Source organism: Anabrus simplex, chromosome 2 (genome assembly GCF_040414725.1).
Source record: "Anabrus simplex isolate iqAnaSimp1 chromosome 2, ASM4041472v1, whole genome shotgun sequence".
NCBI lineage: Eukaryota > Metazoa > Arthropoda > Insecta > Orthoptera > Tettigoniidae > Anabrus > Anabrus simplex.
The window spans coordinates 5422690-5441801 of record NC_090266.1 but is presented as its reverse complement, the minus strand read 5'-3'; the positions used below and the strand labels follow the sequence as shown (position 1 = coordinate 5441801).

The window sequence follows — 19112 nt, the reverse complement described above, 5'->3', positions numbered from 1 at the left end:
GTTGATAATTTCATATATTTAGGTTGTGTGTTCTCCCAGGGTGGTAATATAGTAAATGGTATTGAATCAAGGTGTAGTAAGGCTAATGCAGTGAGCTCGCATTTGCGATCAGCAGTATTCTGTAAGAAGGAAGTCAGCTCCCAGACGAAACTATCTTTACATCGGTCTGTTTTAAGACCAACTTTGCTTTACGTGAGCGAAAGCTGGGTGGACTCAGGATTCTTATTCATAAGTTAGAAGTGACAGGCATGAAAGTAGCAAGAATGATTGCCGGTACTAACAGGTGGGAACAGTGGCAGGAGGGTACTCGGAATGAGGCGATTAAGGGTAATTTAGAAATGAACTCGTTAGATGGTGGTGGTGGGGTCGTGTGAGGCGAATGGTGGAGGATAGGTTACCTATGAGAATAATGGACTCTGTTATGGTGGGTAAGAGAAGTTCGGGCAGACCAAGACGACGATGGTTAGACTCATTTTCTAACTATTTAAAGATAGGAGGTATAGAACTAAATGAGGCCTTAGCATTAGTTGCAAATAGAGGATTGTGGCGACGTTTAGTAAATTCACAGAGGCTTGCAGACTGAACGCTGAAAGGCATAACGGTCTATAATAATAATATCTGTATGTATGTATGTATGTATGTATGTATGTATGCAAGCTATACATGCAAAGTGCACACAACTGCCACGCAGCGAGCAAAAAATACAGTCGTATAGCGGAAATAGAATCATATCACCAGAAATAGATTATGGAACACTGGAAATGATCATATACACCTTAACAAATTTCACTTAAACGAATAAATAATGAAACAGAGTTAGAATTTAAGTTTGTAGGAATAAAAATCTTTAAATATTACAAAATAACAACAGGCCAAAGTTGGCTAAAACATAACAGTCCATGATTAATTCATGACCTACTCTAGAAATACTCAATTATCAGGATGTAATAATTTTAAGAGAAACGGTACTGGCATGCACGCAATACCAATCAAGTCATAGGTTGGTAACTGAAAGGACACACAGCCACCACATAGAACCATCAAGATTTAAAAGACTATGTCCTCAGTTAGTAAATAGTAGTAAGCAGACTAGCAATACCCAATACATAATTGCCACAACAATATCATACGGAAATTGACATGTGCTATAAATGCTGAAAATCCGGTCAAGGAAATCTCAAGGTGTAGATGTCAGATCCGACACAGCAAGAGTAAGGTGAAGAAACTATCCCACACTACTGAAGCACAATGTTCGAACTGGGAACCAATACAGAACCGCCAAGACAAACATATTACACGATTTTTCAAACCTAAGACCAAGTATCATGGTACGGTATACTAAATGAAATTCATACCCAACAGGAATAACTACATTTTAAAATATTGAGAATTAAATCCAATTCTCTCACTGAAAAGTATTTCTCACCCACAGATCGAAAGCAACACACGACGCGATTTTGCATCATTAGGGAAAGTAGAAGGAGGAATAAACAAGATTTTGTAATTTGATTATTAGGTATACCACACATTAACCGAGTTTAATCTGGGATAGATGAACACACCTAATTCTCTTAGCAACGGGAGCACTCACCAACAGAGATACTGGAGACAGAAACTGCAATACGGTACAGGTGCCTTGGTATATATGAGCAAGCTTAGCTGAAATCTTATTGATGGCTTTACTGATTGGGTAACACTTGACTAAGACTTGATATCCGACTTTCAACCTATTTTATTTTCTAGCCTTGTTATGCCTATTCTTGACCTTCTCATACGATACGGACAAATTCTTCCTGGCTTTATTCCAAGTCTTTTGAACATCACGAGGTTTAGACAGATCGGGCAGAAGATATTCGATTCAGAGTATGTTGGACATTGGAAAGTACAGCAAAACATGAGAGACATATGCGTTTTACCATGTGATTCATGCCAAGCAGAGTTAAACGCATCGGCCAACCAGTGTAGGCAAGAGTCCCACTTGGACTGATTATTGTGATGATAAGCTATCAGGGAAGACTTCACATTTCTATCCATTCTCTCGGCGGAAGATTGGTTAAGATAGTACTGAGTGGTTGTAACGTGCGAGATGCCCAACTCGAACTGCTAGTGAAGACACTGGCATTGTCTATAAACCTGGGAGGACCAAAGGATGCAGAAATTGATCGAAGTTCCAGAGTTAGAAGATGTAGTGGGAATAATCCAGCAAAACCGAGAGAACGCATCGATACACACAAAAATATGTTTGTTACCCAAAGAAGACCTACGGAGAGGGCCCACGTAATCAATGAAGAGCCTTTCCATAGTGCGAGAGGCTTGCGAATATGACAATAATCCAACACGGTTGTTCAGGTTAGGTTTACTGATTGCATAAGTTATACAAGTTTTAACCATAGTGCTGATATCTCCGTCTATCTTATTCCAGACGAATAATTGTCTGATTTTCTCCCTGGTTTTGAATGTACCCAAATGACCACCCATAGGAGGACAGTGGTGATACTTAAATATGATCGGCACGAGAACCTTAGTGACAACAATTTTGAAATTATCATCATTCCGAACTTTACAACAAAGAACATCCTTAACTAGAGAGTAAGGTTTTACATCGGTTCCATCATTAATTTTGTCAATGATCTCTTTCAATTCTGGGTCTGATTTTTTATGATCCCCAAATTCGTGGTACAGTAAAGGAAGATCTGAGAGGATGGCAATAGAACCAACAACATTAACTTTGTCAAGGTTTTCGACACCAGGTTTTATATCAGCACCATAATCACCGCCAAACATTCTACTCAAAGTGTAGACGATGATATTTTCCGGACTCCTGATATGTCAAATATTGAAACTAAAAGATTAAATTCGAAGTGTTCATCCAGTGATTCTACCAGTTCTTTTGGGTCGATTCAGTACCCACGAGAGAGCTTGATTTTCAGATTTAAGTTCGAAATTGACATGTTCAATGAAGGGCATAAACTTCTCAAGGGCAAACAGTACAGGGAGACATTCCAACTTGTAAATAGAGTATTTAATTTCTAGGCTGGTAAGATTCTTAGAAACATAGACCACATACTCTCGTAGGAGCACACCTGCATTACCTTTCCCTGAGGCATCTGCTTGCTTATTAACATCTTGAATTGCCAATACAGGTGCATTTGTTAGAGCAAGTTTCAAGGTTTTAAAAGCTTCTTGCTGCGGATGACCCCAGGTAGTTAAGGTGAGCTGCTACCTCAGCAAATTCACCATGCCCCAAAGGCATGCGTAACATATGACAAGTTTACGTTGTTCTATGTCCCTGATGGCCTGAGTAATAGGGTGACCTACTAGGCCCCATCGAATGACACAAGGTGCCCAAGAAGAGACATGCTTGGTTTCGCAAATACAACCTTGGGTAATCTCAGAGTAAGGTCGCTCTTCAAAGGAGTTTGAGAAAATTACCAGGTCCCTTAAATAATTGAAAACGAATTTGAATTTCACACCCGAGAGGATCGAATCTAACAACCTGGTCAGAACTGCAGCACCACATGATAGACAGAAGGATAACCTTACGAATTCATACATATTCAGGCCCGTGATGGAAGCGGTAAAGGGAACTGATGACATAGACAACGGCATCTGATAGTAGGCCTGGTTGAGATCCAACAGAGTAAATAATTTCGCTCCCGAGAACCACCCAAACAAGTGTGCAAGTCCGGCAACAGGATGGATTGCAAAGCACGATCATCTATGACAGTAGAGGAGCAAGAGCGGTCCCACACTCGGCCAATCAGAAGCCGCACAGCGGGTCACGTGTGTGCTGCGTCAGCACCTAGTAGTGTAGTTATGCCAATTCCAGACCTGAGGTCATTGACCCCTAGTATAGCATGTGAGCTATGTCGATTATGGGGATTTTGCATAAGAGAGCGAGCCTAAACTCACAGTCGCTATCCTGGGCGGCCTAACTACACTTTAACGGATAGCTGCCCTTTCCGACGCCTAAAAGAGCAAGCCTAACCTCATGGAGGGAACTAACCTTAGTTTCATGGCCAGATACCATTCATGACGTTGGCAGCCGCTATCTTGGAGGGACCTAACCTTACAGGACGCAGTTTTACGCCGAGATGCCGTCCGCGAAGCTATGTTGAGTAGTAGGACGATGATGATTCTCTCGACGTTGTTTTAAGTAGGAGGGCAATGGGGATTTTTATAAGTAAGCACACGGAGGAGTCTAGCTACACAGGGCCGCAGTTTTACGGCAACATGCGTTTCCCGACGTCAGTTCAATCAATCAATCAATCAATCAATCAATCAATCAATCAATCAATCAATCAATCAATCAATCAATCAATCAATCAATCAATCAATCAATCAATCAATCAATCAATCAATAAATCAATCAATCAATCAATCAATCAATCAATCAATCAATCAATCACTATTCATCTGCATTTTGGGCCGTCGCTCAGGTAGCAGATTCCCTATCTGTTGTTTTCCTAGCCTTTTAATAAATGATTTCAAATAAATTGGAAATTTATTGAACATCTCCCTTGGTAAGTTACTCCAATCTCTAACTCCCCTTCCTATAAATGAATATTTGCCCCAATTTGTCCTGTTGAATTCCAACTTTATCTTCATATTGTGATATTTCCTACTTGTAAAGACACCACTCAAACTTATTCGTCAACTGATGTCTTCCCACGCCATCTCTCCGCTGACAGCTCGGAACATACCACTTAGTCGAGCAGCTCGTATCCTTTCTCCCAAGTCTTCCCAGCCCAAACTTTGCAACATTTTTGTAACGCCACTCTTTTGTCGGAAATCGCCCAGAGCAAATCGAGGTGCTTTTCGTTGCATTTTTTTCCAGTTCCTGAGTCAAGTAATCCTGGCGAGGGTCCCATACATTGGAACCATACCCTAGTTGGGGTCCCACCAGAGACAACTATGCTCTCTCCTTTACATCCTTACTACAGCAACTAACTACCCTCGTAACCATGTGCAGAGATCTGTACCGTTTATTTACAAACATACTTATGTGCTTACCCCAATGAAGATCTTTCCTTATATTAATACCTAGGTATTTACAATTATCCCCAAAGGGAACTTCACCCCATCAACGCAGTAATTAAAACTGAGAGGACTTTTCTTATTTGTGAAACTCACAACCTGACTTTTATCCCCGTTTATCAACATACCATTGGCTACTGTCCATCTCACAACATTACCGAGGTCATTTTGCAGTTGCTCACAAACTTGTAACTTATGTATTAATCTGTTCAGAATAACATCATCTGCGAAAAGCTTATCTCTGCTTCCACTTCTTTACATATATCATTTATATATATATATATATGAAAACATAAAGGTCCAATAATACTGCCTTGAGGAATTCCCCGCTTAATTAGTACAGGATCAGATAAAGCTTCACCTACTCTAATTCTCTGAGTTCTATTTTCTAGAAACAGAGCCACCAATTCAGTAACTCTTTTGTCAAGTCCAGTTGTACACATTTTTGCAAGTAGTCTCCCATGATCTACCCTATCAAATGCCTTAGGCAGGTCAATCGCTATATAGTCCAATTGACCTCCTGATTCCTGGATATCTGCTATACCTTGCTGGAATCCAACAAGTTGAGATTCAGCTGAATAACCTTTCCTCAACACAAACTGCCTTCTATCAAACCAGTTATTAATTTTGCAATCATGTCTTATATAATCACAAAGAATGCTTTCCCAAAACTTACATACAATGCATGTCAATCTGACTGGCTTGTAATATTCAGCCTTATGTATAACACCTTCTCCTTTATACACAGGGTCTACTATCAATCAATAAATCAATACTGATCTGCATTCTGGGCAGTCGCCCAGGTGGCAGATTCCCTATCTGTTGTTTCCCTACCCTTTTCCTAAATGATTTCAAAGAAATTGGAAATTTATTGAACATATCCCTTGGTAAGTTATTCCTATCCCTAACTCCCCTTCCTATAAATGAATATTTTCCCCAGTTTGTCCTCTTGAATTCCAACTCTTTCTTCTTATTGTGATCATTCCTACTTTTATAAACGCCATTCAAACTTATTCGTCTACAAATGTCATTCCACGCCATCTCTCCGCTGACAGCTCGGAACATACCACATAGTCGAGCAGCTCTTCTTCTTTCTCTCTATTTTTAACAGCCCAAACTTTGCAAAAAGGTTTTAACGCTACACTTTTGTCGGACATCACCCAGAACAAATCGAGCTGCTTTTCTTTGGATTTTTTCTAGTTCTTAAATCAGATAATCCTGGTGAGGGTCCCATACACTGGAACCATACTCTAGTTGGTGTCTTACGGGAGAATTATATGCCCTCTCCTTTACATCCTTACTACAACCCCTAAACACCCTCATAACCATGTGCAGAGATCTGTACCCTTTATTTACAATCCCATTTATGTGATTACCCCAATGAAGATCTTTCCTTATATTAACACCTAGATACTTACAATGATCCCCAAAAGGAACTTTCACCCCATCAACGCAGCAATTAAAACTGAGAGGACTTTTCCTATTTGTGAAACTCACAACCTGACTTTTATCCCCGTTTATCAACATACCATTGCCTGCTGTCCATCTCACAACATTTTCAAAGTCACGTTGCAGATGCTCACAATCTTGTAACTTATTTATCACTCTATAGAGAATAACATCATCCGCAAAAAGCCTTACCTCCGATTCCACTCCTTTACTCATATCATTTATATATATAAGAGAACTTAACTGTCCGATAATACTGCCTTGAGGAATTAACCTCTTAATAATTACAGGTCAGATCAACATTTTGGCTAAACGTCACAAAAATGAAATATGTATAATTATAATGTTACAAAAACTCCTAAACCAAAACAAACTACAGCCCCAATGGGACTGCCTGCCAAGCGACCGCTGCTCGGCCTGAAGTCCTGCAGAATATGAGGTGACGCATGTTCAGTGTGACGAATCCTCTCGGCCGATATTCCTGGCTTGCTAGGTCGGGGTCGCCATCTGACCATTAGATAGCTCCTCAATTAAAGGTAATCACGTCGGCTGAGTGGACCTGGAACCAGCCCTTATATCCAGGTAAAATTGCCTGACCTGGTCGGAATCGAACCCGGGCCCTCTGGATGAGAGGCAGACATGTTAGACCGCGAAACAGCATTAATTACCGGTACGCGATTTCAAAATTTCTATATTTACCTTATTTTCAATTTTACAGGGGAATCTTCGTCAGTTTACCGTAAAAACTTCAATCAATCAATACTGATCTGCATTTAGGGGATTTATCAACTCTTTATTCATTTGATAAAGTTCCTTCATGCAAACAACAAACAAACAAGTACTTCAGATACGATAATTTATCCCAACACATTGTCTTTAGTATATTTCCTGGAACCTTATCAATTCCAGCTGCTTTTCTAGTTTTCAAATTTTGTATCTTACTGTAAACGTCATTGCTGTCATAGGTAAATTTTAATACTTTTTAGTATTAGTCACCTCCTCTATCTGGACATTATCCCTGTAACCAACAATCTGTACTTACTGCTGACTGAATACTAATACTACACACTAATTATTCCTGGAATGTCCTTCTTGGAACCTGTTTCTGCCTTAATGTACCTATACATACTCTTCCATTTTTCACTAAAATATGTATTGCCGCCAATTATGCTTGCCATCATGTTATCCTTGCTAGATACAATTTCCTGGTAGGTTCATTAAATTTCTCCTTACTTACACAGCCGTTTGTAACTCTGCACCTCCTTCTAAGCCTCTTTATTTCCCTGTTATCATATAGTGGATCTTTAACATTCGTTACCACCTTTAGAGGTACAAACCTATTTTCACATTCCTCAACAATTGCTTTAAACCCATCCCAGAGTCTGTTTGCATTCTTATTTACCGTTTTTCACCGATCATAGTTACTTATTAAAAACTCGCTCAACCTGTTTTTTCAGCCATATGGTACTGCCTAATAGTCCTAATTTTAATTTCTTCCTTCCTTTCACATTTATTTTTAATTATTACAAAGATGGTGGCTATACGCAGCTCCTAATGTGTCGGCATAGAGGCTACTTGCGCAAGATGGCGGCTGCTCTTATGAGACGACCTGTAAGGGTGATTGCGCAATATTGCGGTTGTGTGCGGCTTCTCATTTTAACTGTTCAACACCAGGCCATGGGCGTGCTAGGAGGCTCAGTAAAAACAAATGCTGTTTTCCGCAACATTCTGCGACATATATTGTCGTAATTAGCAAACCAGGACACGAGTTGTGGTACGCGAGTTCGAAGGGAGCAGGTCTTTGTGCTGTACCAAGGGGAGAATAGCGCATTACACCAAAACTTTAAAAATGCGCTCTCAGTCGGAGCCAGAGAAAAGAATAGTGTATTTTTTCAGAGAGTGGGGTGAATTAAGGTGTGTTAACCCCAAGAAATAAGAATCCTTACTGATTCGACAGTGCGTTCATTGGTGCCAATCAACCATGTTTGAGGGATAAGTATAAGAAGAAGAATACCTTTTTGAGGAAACCTATGGAAATTTATAAATCAGAACTCGTTCGAACCGGCGTATTTTATGCAGACTGTCGATACTTTAATAGTGGATCAGTAATGACGCACGTCATATAGAACTGCGCAGATTGAAGCCAAGTGCTAAGATTTGGCAACGTGAGGAAAAAGGTGGGAGATTTTACGAGATAAACCATGACGCGTGAATTTATGAAAAGGACGCTTTTGAGATTGTGAACGAACAACAGATCTGATAGACATGAGATTAGATCAGTATACACTGACTGACAGAGCAAATGCAACACCAAGGAGGAGTGGTTCGAAAGGGATGAAAGTTGGGGAAAAAACAGAGCCGGCACGGAGGAATAATTGATGTTTATTTCAAACCGATATGCAGGTTACAAAATGCGCACGGCATCGACTCAGTAGGATGTAGGACCAACGCGAGCGGCGATGCACGCAGAAACACGTCGAGGTACAGAGTCAATAAGAGTGCGGATGGTGTCCTGAGGGATGGTTCTCCATTCTCTGTCAACCATTTGCCACAGTTGGTCGTCCGTACGAGGCTGGGGCAGAGTTTGCAAACGGCGTCCAATGAGATCCCACACGTGTTCGATTGGTGAGAGATCCGGAGAGTACGCTGGCCAAGGAAACATCTGTACACCTCGTAGAGCCTGTTGGGAGATGCGAGCAGTGTGTGGGCGGGCATTATCCTGCTGAAACAGAGCATTGGGCAGCCCCTGAAGGTACGGGAGTGCCACCGGCCGCAGCACATGCTGCACATAGCGGTGGGCATTTAACGTGCCTTGAATACGCACTAGAGGTGACGTGGAATCATACGCAATAGCGCCCCAAACCATGATGCCGCGTTGTCTAGCGGTAGGGCGCTCCACAGTTACTGCCGGATTTGACCTTTCTCCACGCCGACGCCACACTCGTCTGCGGTGACTATCACTGACAGAACAGAAGCGTGACTCATCGCAGAACACGACGTTCCGCCATTCCCTCATCCAAGTCGGTCTAGCCCGGCACCATGCCAGGCGTGCACGTCTATGCTGTGGAGTCAATGGTAGTCTTCTGAGCGGACACCGGGAGTGCAGGCCTCCTTCAACCAATCGACGGGAAATTGTTCTGGTCGATATTGAAACAGCCAGGGTGTCTTGCACATGCTGAAGAATGGCGGTTGACGTGGCGTGCGGGGCTGCCACCGCTTGGCGGCCGATGCGCCGATCCTCGCGTGCTGACGTCACTCGGCCTGGGCCTGGACCCCTCGCACGTGCCACATGTCCCTGCGCCAACCATCTTCGCCACAGGCGCTGCACCGTGGACACATCCCTATGGGTATCGGCTGCGATTTGACGAAGCGACCAACCTGCCCATCTCAGCCCGATCACCATACCCCCCGTAAAGTCGTCTGTCTGCTGGAAATGCCTCCGTTGACGGCGGCCTGGCATTCTTAGCTATACACGTGTCCTGTGGCACACGACAACACGTTCTACAATGACTGTCGGCTGAGAAATCACGGTACGAAGTGGGCCATTCGCCAACGCCATGTCCCATTTATAGTTCGCTACGTGCGCAGCACAGCGTCGCATTTCACATCATGAGCATACCTCAGTGACGTCAGTCTACCCTGCAATTGGCATAAAGTTCTGACCACTCCTTCTTGGTGTTGCATTTGCTCTGTCAGTCAGTGTGAAACAGGGGTCAAAGGCTATAATTTGTTTACCCTCAAGTCACTGAAAGATTGCGTTTAGCGGAGCGGAATTTCGATTAGTGGCGTGGTTTACCACCTCTCCGCCCACTCAGTCAAAATACTATAAATGGAACCCAGACCTAGTTGTGGGAACCCATTGTAATTTGCTCGGCCGTAGTAATTACGTGTCAGTGTGGAACTGTACAAAAATGGATAACAATTTGTGAAGTGCTGTGTCGAAGAAAAACGTATCAGAGGGTGTAAACATCGCGAAATAAGCCCGTGTGGTATGAGACAAGGTACGCTAGTGATTAATAGAGTAGTTATTTCAACATTTAATCCTTTAAATATTCGTTACTTTAATGACGGCTTATGATGCAATAATCAAAGAACGGGCAAATGAATAAAATTGCTTAAAATTAGTGAGACAGCCGATTACATTCCGTAGTTGATAGTGGCCGATTGTAAGGCATTTAAACAGGGAGTGACGTTCAGTAAATTAAAAGAACGGTGTTCGTGGTAGGAAAACGAGTGTATAATCCATGGACACTCATGGTAACAATTAGTGATAAATGGTAAATGACAGTAACTATTAATCAGTCCGTAGGATAAAACGGGAAATTAATAGTGATTTATACAAACTTACCGCTATTCGGTTTAGTCCAATTAAATCAATGAGTGGATCTAATATGTTCTTGAAAACGCATAAATAGCGTTCATTATACCAATTTCCCATTTTGCCTTATATTCATGAGTGATCGTCGAACCCAGGATTTGAATCAACTGGAGTCACGCCTAGTGTCAGCATTCATTTCTTCAGCGAACTTCGAGATATTCCAACAGTATGAGATCACACTTCAGGACATGAAGGCACCACGAGGAAGAGGAACCAAGGAAAATTTACGAGTAAAGCTGTCGTAATGGAGGCCTAAAAACCCCAGGTCAACCCTCTAGATGACAGCAAACCAAACATAGTGACAATAAGAACATTTTAAAAAATACACTAGGCATGAGGTCTGATATTGATAAAATTGAAAATACCAGTCTTGTTAATTTTTTGTAATTAATTATATTAAATGTAGGGAACACTAAACGCGTGTCACTGGGAAATGATTTTATTAATTTAATTAGGATTTCTTTTGTGATTTTGGGATAATCACTAATATTTCAGCGGGCTTATTTGCATTAATTAGTACATAAGACCCCATAAAATTCAAGTGCCTGTGAAGCATATATTTCAAGGGAGAACGGCATTACAGCTAATTTTACTTCTTAATAATTTGAATATAGATTATATATTCGCTTCAGATGGTAATGCATGCATTTTTTAAATCCCATAATAATTAAGAATATGATCATTGAAGATGTTCAAGCCCGAGGTGTATCTTATGAATTATATAGATACGCGAGTGAGATGTATTAATTAAATGACCTGTGGGAATAAAGTGGATTTGAGATGCAGTAATGTGACAATGAGGAAGATGAGACTTGCGAAATATTCGAGATGACAGAAAAATGTTGGTTATCGCGACGTGTTGAATTGGACTGTATATGGTCGGAATATAACAAATAAGAAATAGTGGCCCTTGAATAACTGTGTACTTGGGAATGAGCAAAATGAGAAGAAAGAAAGGAAGAAAGAAATAAAACAGAGAGTGTCTTTGTGGCCGCGAATTAGAACACTGACAACAGCAAGAGGGACCGATTTATGATGAAAGGGATTTGTCTGGCCCAGTGCGCGGACCGATTTCTTTTTAAAATCCCTCAGAATATTAGCCCTAGCAAGTCTCTTTCACTCACGACTGCATTAACAATCCCATGCCAATGATATATTGTGACTAGCTTTGTGAAATTTATGATTCTGTGAAGGATATCATCCTCCAAATTTTTATTTATTAATTAGCTCTTTATAGGAGTTTCAGATTTTTGCACCTTGGAAGCTGATGAACGTCGTCGATTCGACCAGCGTTAGGACGATGGATTTGAGCTGATACCATATGGCATGACTAGGCCATATCTTCAAGATATATTGTTTGCTAATGTCTTTATTATTTCTGTATTCGTGTATTTATGTTGTTCTTAAGTGTGTATGGTGATGGGTAGGAAACCAACGTTATGTTAATTCACTTCGTATATAATAGGGCCAGGTAAAGCTGGAAATACCTGTATGTGTTCCTTATATTATGTACCTGATGTGGTCAAGAGGACCATGTGTTCGATATGCGGCGATGTGGTCTCGTGAGTGGAAAATGTACTAAATTTTCTGCCTAAATTCCTTAACCACCATGACCAACTAATTGTATGGTCTAATGAGATACTCTTATCCAGAACTTCTGGTCAATCCATTCAATGAATAGATACCATCGAGTATCATTGCTCAGTGATAAATGAAACCTACGATTTTGTAAAGTGAATAGAGTATTTCTTTTTTTGCTAGGGGCTTTACGTCGCGCCCACACATATAGGTCTTATGGCGACGATGGGAGAGGAAAGGCCTAGGAGTTGGAAAGAAGCGGCCGTGGCCTTAATTAAGGTACAGCCCCAGCATTTGCCTGGTGTGAAAATGGGAAACCACGGAAAACCATTTTCAGGGCTGCCGATAGTGGGATTGAATATAGTATTACATTCGCTATTAAGGTGATTCAAAGTATGCCAAGCGATAGCCAAAACGGTGTATGACCTGACCAAGACATTCAGACATACTGTATACAAATGATTTCTTTTGCTATTGTTTTATTTTTATGTGTAATGATATGGCATTTTCTAGTGTATTTTATAGTGTGGTTCTATCAGTTTAATGAAATTCTTATTTTATTTAATTTCCGGGTTGAACCGTGTTGTAGTTGTCTGCACATTACGAACAGTTTGCCGAGGCGACTGAAGTACCCCTACTCGATCCGAGGTAATCAGTCTCCCAGGCAGCAATTTAAAGAATACTGCAATGTATTCGAAACGTCGGCAAACTGTACGTGATGTGCAGACAACTACAACACGTTTCAACCCGGAAATTAAATGAAAGAATTGTTCACACAGTGGAAGCTTCACCTCTAAGATAATGAAATACCTAGTAAATATTGGGAACAAAACTCTACTCATTTAATAATATTAGTGTATTCCTCTTACATTATAGAGAAACCTACTTTCGTTATATTTAATGTAGTGCCCATTTTTCTTTTACGAATACTCCATTACCCGTATCCTACTGATCTTTAGCCGTTGACGCAATGAATGTAGGGAGGATGGGCCTTCGAGACCGGGAAGTGACTTCTGAAGATTCTCATCCAATGAACTCCATTTATACGTTTATTTGTGAAGCCGAATTATTTAATTGATGCCCTGATATGCCCGGGATGGGTACATTATGGGGAAAGATAGCTGCTATACATCGACTCTTATTGAGAAATATGACGAGTAGTATAATAGGACAGTTCTGCCGCCGCCTCCGCCTCAGGGCTCCCAGGAGCCCCTCCGCCTCCGCCTCCCGAGGGGCCTTCCCAGAGGCCTCCTCCGCCTCCCGCGGGAAATTTGAATTTGTAAACAAAGCCACGTGCTTTTTGACAGCTGTCATCGACAACAACGCATCGCTCACCTCACTGCTGCCATCTTGACGGGCCTAAACCTCAGTGGTACCAACTTAACCTAACTAGCGCGAGGTAAACAAATCCACGTGTTTTTTGACAGCCACGTGCTTTTTGACAGACAACAACGCATCGCTAACCTCAGTACTGCCATCTTGACGGGCCTAAACCTCAGTAGTACCAACTTAACCTAACTAGCGCGAGATTTGAATAGGTAAACAAAGCCACGTGCTTTTTTGACAGCTGTCATCCGCCATCTTTAAACCACAGAGCACTGTGCTGCCCTCTTTATCGCAGTAGCTGCAAATTCGTCACCTGTCATCCGCAGTGCTGCCATCTTAACGGGCCTAAACCTTAGTGCTACCAACGTAACCTCACTAGCGCGAGATAAACAAATCCACGTGCTTTTTTGACAGCTGTCATCCGCCATCTTTAATCTATAGAGCACAGTGCTGCCCTCTTTAGCTACTTACCTTTGAAATGTGGTGGCGGATAATTTGAAAAATGCTTTTTGACAGCAGCCATCTTCGAGCACCGTGCTGCCCCCTTTAGCTAGATACCTTTGAAATGTGGTGGCAGGCAATTCCACATGACAGCAGCCATCTTTGAGCACCGTGCTGCCCTCTATGTGGTGGCGGAAATTTGAAAAATTCTACATGCTCTAGTTTGGAAACAAACTCGCGCGCTTTTTTGACACATGACATCCGCCATCTTTAATCTGTAGAGCACAGTGCTGCCCTCTTTAGCTACTTACCTTTGAAATGTGGCGGAGGATAATTTGAAAAATGCTTTTTTGACAGCAGCCATTTTGCATCGCAAACCTCAGTGCTGCCCTCTTTAGCTAGATACCTTTGAAATGCGGTGGCAGACAATTCCACGTGACAGCAGCCATCTTTTAGCACCGTGCTGCCCTCTTTGTGGTGGCGGGTAATTTTTACGTCACAGCTGTCATCCGCCATCTTGCATCGCAAACCTCAGTGCTGCACTCTTTAGCTAGATACCATTGAAATGTAGTGGCGGTAATTTGAAAAATTCTTTATGCTCTTGATTGGAAACAAAGCCACGTGCTTTTTTTGACAGCTGTCATCCGCCATCTTTAATCGACAGAGCACCGTGCTGCCCTCATGCGGGGCAATTTCGTTATCTGTCATCAGCCATCTTTTAATGAAGAGAGCACCGTGCTGCCCTCATGCGGGACAATTTCGTTAGCTGTCATCCGCCATCTTTTAATGAACAGAGCGCCGTGCTGCCCTCATGCGGGGCAATTTCGTTAGCTGTCATCCGTCATCTTTAATCTACAGAGCACCGTGCTGCCCTCTTGCGACCGCCAACTTTAATCTACAGAGCATCGTGCTGCCATCATGCGGACAATTTGAAAAGCTGCCAAGAGAGCATCGTGCTAGCATCTTTATTCTTCGACATGTGGTGGCGGCAAATTCTAAATCAGCCATCTGAGAGCACCGTGCTGCGCTCTTGATCGTAGTAACGGACAATTCAAAAAGAAGCGATTAAGAATATAATCGAACACTGCTCTCGATACAACATGTGATCAGAACATCGATTTGTTCTAATAGAAAACAAGACTACAGTTTTGAATAGCTTGCGTAAGATAGCTATTGTTTGCTTAGCTTCAACATTTGATTAGAACATTAAAACATAGCAATACTAGAATCGAACACTGCTCTCGATATTTTTAACCTTAAGATGTGATCAGAACATTAATTGATGTGTTCAAAACACTAGAGAAGTGATCAAGACTAGAATAGAACACGATACGACATGTTTGAGAATACCTTTGTACATATCGCGTAACTAGAGTGATGCATTTTTAGACTTGAACACATACTGCTTTTTTAAAACCTATTACAACTAGAATCGCGTACTATAGTTCGATGTTGCAGAACACAGCATTGCGAGACTAGAATCAAGCACTGTTTAGAAAAACAAAAAATTCTCTTCTCAACATACTTACTGAGCTGCTCTTCCTGCTCACTCAAGGTACATCTCTATCGAACGTGCATTGCAAAAGCAAGACTGTAAAACATAACAAGACTAGAATCGAACACTGCACTCGATGTTAACTTCAACATGTGATTAGAACATTAAATCAGGTTCAAACAGAGCAAGACTAGAATCCAACTCTTCCTACTCTTTCAAGGTATACCTCTATCGAACATGCAGTTGTTAACTTTAACATGTGATCAGAACATTAATTGATATGTATAACTTCCTTTACTTACTCTGTCAAGGTACATCTTTATCGAACATGCATTGCAAAAGCGAGAGTGTGCAAGTTTAGACTTGAATACATACTACCGTTCAAAAAAACATATATATACATACTATAGTGCGATGTTGTAGTACACTACATCGCAAGACTAGAATCAAGCGCTGTTTAGAAAAAATATCTCTTCTCAACATACTTACTGTGCTAGACGATAACACATTTACGAATTTCATCAAGACCTTCTTTCTTGCCCTTATTCTTCTTCGAGAGGAAGGAGTAGGAGGAAAAGGTAATACCTAATCTAAAATAAAAGAATATGCCAGTTCTACAGTATTTATTTACATCTTGTATGTACTAGTTTTATCATGAATGATTTTACTTGTAGTGATGTTTGCGTACTTTTGCTTTCTCGATGTAATTCTTGTATGTACATGCTTTTACGCGTCAATAAAACTAATAACGCAAGATTTGTTCTCTATACTGCGATATATAATGAAATTAGAACGTTGATTTAGTTCTTCTATTTCTAAATCAGTTAGCACACAAAATCTATTAGGTAAAAAAACTTGAAAGTCTTTGCAGACACATAAAATCCTTTCTCCAAATTTCGTTTATAATCTTCGTAGTGAAATTACTTTAAATTGCTCATTTAGCGGTAGACTTGTTAGCGGCTTGGTAGTTGGAGTTGAAATATGACCTAGCTGGTTAATCTTCTCCATGGTTTTTCTAAAAAGAACAAATATATAAATGTGGCGTTAGCACATGCATCACACATAGTAATAATAGGATATAAAAGGGTAAGTGTGCTAGCCTAGAGTTATGATGTTCGGAAGAAACCAAGTTTCAGCCTATAGAGGTCAGACATAGCTGTGAGTTTGAAATTATAAGATTAACCTCTTCTATAGCATGAAAGATTGAAGAGAACAACTATTTATCATTAGACTAATGTTACGACGTTCGGAAGAAACCAAGCTTCAACCTAGAGACGTTAGACACTGCTGTAAGTTTGAAATTATGAGATTAACCTCTTCTATGGCATGCAGATTAAAGAAAATAACTATTTATCAATAGACTAAAGTTACGATGTTCGGAAGAAACCAAGTTTCAACCTATAGAGGTTAGACATTGTTATAAGTTTGAAATTATAAGATTAACCTCTTCTATGGCATAAGGATTGAAGAGAATAACTATTTACCAATAGACTGAAGTTACGATGTTCAGAAGAAACCAAGTTTCAACCTATAGAGGTCAGACATAACTGTGAGTTTGAAATTATAAGATTAACCTCTTCTATAGCATGAAAGATTGAAGAGAACAACTATTTATCATTAGACTAAAGTTACGATGATCGGAAGAAACCAAGTTTCAACGTATAGAGGTCAGACATAGCTGTAAGTTTGAAATTATAAGATTAACCTCTTCTACTACATGCTGATTGAAGAGAATAACTATTTATCATTAGACTAAAGTTACGATGTTCGGAAGAAAACAAGTTTCAACCTATTGAGGTCGGACATGACTGAAAGTTTGAAATTATAAGATTAACCTCTTCTAGAGCATGCTGATTGAACAGAATAACTATTTATCATTAGACTAAAGTTACGATGTTCGGAAGAAACCAAGTTTCAACCTATTGAGGACAGACATTGCTGAAAGTTTGAAATTATAAGATTAACCTCTTCTATAGCATGTCGATTAAAGAGAACAACTATTTATCAATAGACTAAAGTTACGATGTTCGGAAGAAACCAAGTTTCAACGTATAGAGGTTAGACATTGCTGTAAGTTTGAAATTATAAGATTAACCTCTTCTGTGGCATGCAGATTAAAGAAAATAACTATTTATCAATAGACTAAAGTTACGATGTTCGGAAGAAAACAAGTTTCAACTTATAGAGGTTAGACATTGCTTTAAGTTTGAAATTATAAGATTAACCTCTTCTATGGCATGAGCATTGAAGAGAATACCTATTTACCAATAGACTAGAGTTACGATGTTCAGAAGAAACCAAGTTTGAACCTGTACAGGTCAGCCATTGCTGTGAGTTTGAAATTATAAGATTATCCTCTTCTATAGCATGCAGATTAAAGAAAATAACTATTTATCAATAGACTAAAGTTACGATGTTCGGAAGAAACCAAGTTTGAACCTGTACAGGTCAGACATTGCTGTAGGTTTGAAATTATAAGATTAACATCTTCTATAGCATGAGGATTGAAGAAAACAACTATTTATCATTAGACTAATGTTACGACGTTCGAAAGAAAACAAGTTTCAACCTATAGAGGTTAGACATTGCTGTAAGTTTGAAATTATAAGATTAACCTCTTCTATGGCATGGAGATTAAGGAAAATAACTATTTATCAGTAGACTAAAGTTACGATGTTCGGAAGAAACCAAGTTTCAACCTGTACAGGTCAGACATTGTTGTGAGTTTGAAATTATAAGATTAACCTCTTCTACAGCATGTGGATAGAAGAGGATAACTATTTATCATTAGACTAAAGTTACGATGTTCGGAAGAAACCAAATTTCAACCTATTGAGGTCAGACATGGCTGAAAGTTTGAAATTATAATATTAACCTCTTATATTGCATGTCGACTAAAGAGAACAACTATTTATCAATAGACTAAAGTTACGATGTTCGGAAGAAACCAAGTTTCAACGTATAGAGGTCAGACATTGCTGAAAGTTTGAAATTATAAGATTAACCAATTCTACAGCATGTAGATTAAAGAGAATAACTATTTATCATTAGACTAATGTTACGATGTTCGGAGGAAACCAAGTTTCAACGTATAGAGGTCAGACATAGCTGTGAGTTTGAAATTATAAGATTAACCTCTTCTACTGCATGCTGATTGAAGAGAATAACTATTTATCATTAGACTAAAGTTACGATGTTCGGAAGAAACCAAGTTAAAACCTGTACAGGTCAGACATAGCTGTGAGTTTGAAATTATAAGATTAACCTCTTCTAGTGCATGCTGACTGAAGAGAATAACTATTTATCAATAGACTAAAGTTGCTATATTCGGAAGAAACCAAGTTTCAACCTGTACAGGTCAGACATTGCTGAAAGTTTGAAATTATAAAATTAACCTCTTCTACAGCA

The 19112-nt window shown here is 40.1% G+C and overlaps 1 protein-coding gene across 1 annotated transcript in view; it reads right to left on the bottom strand.

Moving 5' to 3' along the window:
- The window catches only part of LOC136863901 (dynein beta chain, ciliary-like), a 5220903-nt gene that overhangs the window by 2031144 nt on the left and 3170647 nt on the right, over positions 1–19112 (bottom strand). The gene's annotated exons all lie outside the window — the stretch shown is intronic.